The sequence below is a fragment of the Panthera pardus genome, unplaced genomic scaffold, assembly GCF_024362965.1.
Source record: "Panthera pardus isolate Hobbes unplaced genomic scaffold, ASM2436296v1 HiC_scaffold_12, whole genome shotgun sequence".
Taxonomy (NCBI): domain Eukaryota; kingdom Metazoa; phylum Chordata; class Mammalia; order Carnivora; family Felidae; genus Panthera; species Panthera pardus.
Window position 1 is genome coordinate 69,093,559 of NW_026526677.1, and position 4,005 is coordinate 69,097,563.

The 4,005-nt window shown below is 43.1% G+C and overlaps 1 pseudogene; it reads right to left on the reverse strand.

Moving 5' to 3' along the window:
* Positions 1 to 956: 956 nt before the first annotated feature.
* On the reverse strand, positions 957 to 3,856 carry LOC109267304 (G patch domain-containing protein 1-like; annotated as a pseudogene).
* Positions 3,857 to 4,005: the final 149 nt, after the last annotated feature.

Below are 4,005 nucleotides of genomic sequence, written 5' to 3' on the forward strand. Positions count from 1 at the left end.
AGAATAGAAAATTAAAGGCCTAAGACTTAATTTTCCATTAAATATTACCATGTCTGGCTTCTTTATATCATGCAGGCCTCTGTTCGAATGTAATCTCAGAGAATACTTTCCAAATAGCTGCCTCATTCTGTGTTCAATTGTCCTGGCTTATTTTTCATTGTAGTACTTACTATTACATTATTTAAATTTTGTCATTTGTATCTCCCACTAGACTCTGATTCCTGTGAGTTTGAGCTCTTGGCTATATTACTTACTGTTTATTATAACACTATGCATAATACAGCCTGGCACATAATAAGGAGCTGAGCAAATTTTTGTTGAAGGATTGACTCTCAAACCCAAACTCAGCCACTATTCTATGTGGTGTTTCTAATAGGTTAAGAAGATTTCATTTTTTTTTTTTCATTTTTTTTTTTAACGTTTATTTATTTTTGAGACAGAGAGAGACAGAGCATGAACGGGGGAGGGGCAGAGAGAGAGGGAGACACAGAATCAGAAGCAGGCTCCAGGCTCTGAGCCATCAGCCCAGAGCCCGACACGGGGCTCGAACTCAGGGACCGTGAGATCGTGACCTGGGCCGAAGTCAGACGTCTAACCGACTGAGCCACCCAGGCGCCCCAAGAAGATTTCATTTTTAAATGCCCTGATACCAAAGAGTGTGGTGCACAGAGCTTGTGAATGCAACGTGCCAAATAATATGTAAACTGCTGGTCCATACTTTTTTAAAATTAGAGTTTAATTTGCATGTAGTAAGATAAATCTTAAGCATGTATGTATTTTTTTAGAAAAATTCCATTTTAATTAAACTGTACAGTCTGAATTATTTCCTCTGACACTGAGGTTAAAAATAGAAATCAATTTCTGCAACCTTCCAAAGCAGCCTTTGAAATGTCAAGGTTTTAAAAATTATTTTATAGCATGAATTTACATATAAATACAAACTGTTCAATGTATTAACTTAGCAATCAATGAGCTTCCATCATGGAGAATATCTGGTACTGGGACAGGCCAGGGCAGAATTCAATTACTGCCGCCTTAGTGGAAGACTTTTCAGCCTTCTCAGCAGTTCGTGGGGTGACAGGTCTACAGTCCCTTCTTCACCACTCGGGCTGTCACTGCTGTTGGTACTCTCAGAACTACTGCTCTTCTCCGAATTTTTATTCTTTTGCTTGACTTTGTATTTGTGCTTCCGGTGTTTCTTTTTCTTCTCTTTCCTCCATCTGTGCTCTTTCTTGGTCTTCTGTTTTTCTTTCTTTCTTTTTTTTTTTTTTATGTTTCTCTTTCTGAGGCGCCTCAAGTTTCTGATGAACATTGGGCCAGAAGATGGGACGTAGTTGTGGGCTGAACACTTCTCTTTCATCTATCTGCATCTTTTGTATCAGAAAGGAAGGTGCGGGCTCCTGGAGGGCTGCCAGCTCACTAGCATGTGCCATGGATTATGTTTCCATTCAGTCAGTCTCTTGGGAGCTTTTGAAGTCAGCCTCCCTGGTACCCACCTGACATCCTCATTGTCGCCTTGCTCATCCGAAGAGGATGAGGACTTCTCATCGGAGGAGCTGGCAAAGATGGCCTTAAATAAGTCCATGGATGGGCAGCTCCCTTCTCCTTCAGTCTGTGAATCCACACCTTTGCTTACATTCTTATTTGAGAGTGATTCCATCACATGCTCTTCCTCTTTGATTACTAAAGAGCTGGACTCTTGTTTAGGTGGACCAACTTTTGATCTAGCCAAACTTAAAAATTCACTAATGGGATCTTTTTTCTTTTCTTGTTTAGATGTATCCCATCTTGATGGTTTTTGTGATTTGTCGGGACCTCAGTGTTGCGGCCCTTTTTCACTTGCTGCTTGAGTTGTAGGTGAGGAAGTGGTCTCTGGGAGTGTCAGAAAGTTGAAGACTGAGAATTTGTCACATTTCACTCTTGGTAAGCCAACCAAAGTTGAATCTGGATAAGGGTCAGGGACATGAAACCTCTTACACAGAAGCTTGTCAGGATGCCACTCAGATGTGTCTCGGGTAAGCTTCCCAAATGGCTTCAGCTTCACAGCTGACTGCTTGTCATTGACATCATTCTCTTGGTCTTGAGGGACTTCCACTTGATCTGAATCGTCCTCCTCCTTGGCATGCATGAACCTGGAGGACAAGGTCAAATGGGAAGACACATACAGCAGGGCTGCCCAAGCAAACTTATCCCGCTCATGGCCTCGCCCCCATTCTGTCATACTGGGGTTCAGACAACGTTCCAGGGCATCTTTCTGGAAGATTCCTATTTATTAAATTAGATTCCCGTTTCCTATTTACTAAAAACTCTTCTTATAGTTTTTGTTTTTCTGGATCTTCACGAAAGGTTTGAAGTTGCTGGCTCTTGTGGCGGCTGTCCTACCACTCAATGCCATGTGCCATGAGCAGGGCCCAACATCCAGAGAGGAGGGCTGGGGTCTATTGCTTGAGGCCTTCTGGGCCAGACTCCTGGCCTTGAGTTGAGCTGCTTTAAGGTCAGTTACATGCTTCATTTCTTTGATTCTCTCTTTATCTTTTTGGGACAGAAACTCTAACACTGAAGTAGATGAACCTTGAATGGGTGTTTCTCCCAGCAACTCCACCCACTTGGAGGCATTCAGTTGGTGCCTACTGTGTGTCCCTGGGTTAAGCATTGGCTTTCCAGCTGACTCTGACAATACCTGAATTAAGTGGGTGTTCTCTAAGGTTTCAGCTACCACAGGTCTGAAATAATGTACCGGTTGATAGTCTCTTGGCGATTCAAGTGGTGGGGAAGTGTTTTTAGAAGATAAAGGTTTAGAAGCCAAGGAAAATCCATCCAAAATTTTGCTAATGTATCGAAGATCTTTCTTTGATTCTTTCTGACTTCTATACTGCCTGGGTGCTGTCCAGCCATAGAGTCCATCTCCAGGCTCCTCATCTTTCAAAATGGTGTCATATTTGGATAAAGTTTCTGTGGCATAGATGTCATCATCTTCCTCTTCCCAGGGCACCAACACCAAAAGCCTGGCCTGAAATTCCCAGTTTTCTTCCTTTATTCACTCCAGTCTCTCCAAGGAGATTGCTGGCTCCCTCAGGTCCCGCACTGAAAAGATTAAAATGTTTTCCTGAGGTTCCAAACAATGCTTGGTGGGGATCCAGGCCCTTGTAAGCCAATCCATGCACGTTATCTTTAGGTGTGAAATCCACAGGTGTGATGTCTTTGGGTGCAGAGGTCACATTTTCAGGCACATAGTCATTGTCTTCATCCTCAGATCCTTCAGAGCCTCCAGGGGGTAACGCACAGCCATAGATTTTTACTCCAGGATCAGGTATTTGTCAGTGAGGTCTTCTCTTTACTCAAGAGCCAATTCCTTGTCCTTCCTTCCAACCCATTTTTCTTAGCAATTCAAAACCAGTACATAATTTTGTTGGTGTTATGAGGTCATCAAGCAGAGTAGCTCCAGGAATAGGGGAGTAGCAGTTGCTAACTGCCTGGACTTTTCTCATATTCTATCTTTGGTTTCGGAAGCAAAATCATCCATGGTGACAATTGCTTTAGGTGGTATCCCAAATTCAGTAAGATCCTCTTCATCTATAAAGTCTTCAGGATCAAGAACAGATTTGTCTGCTCTGTTCTGTCATGAAGACATGAAGGAAGAGGGCGTCCATCCTTCTTTTGAGCCAACAATGTTGAAGTACCCAGCAGAGAAACCTCCGCTAAAGGCCCCATGAAACTGTTTATACCTTCCTTTTTCATCTCTGACAGTCTGATCCTGAAGAGGAATTGGTTTCTTTGGTCTTTCACCTTGTAGCGGCTCCAGGTCCATCCCATAGCTGACCAAGTCCTCTTCGCTGTCACTGCCCAGCACCACCATCCTGCTCCCTTCTTCAGCATGTGTGTATTTTTACAGATGTTATATGCTTGTGTAACCACTACGCAGGTCAAGATACAGAACATCTTTAGCCCCTGAGGGAAGTCTCTTTTATTACCTCCCAGTTGATATCCCATCTCCCAGAGGTAACT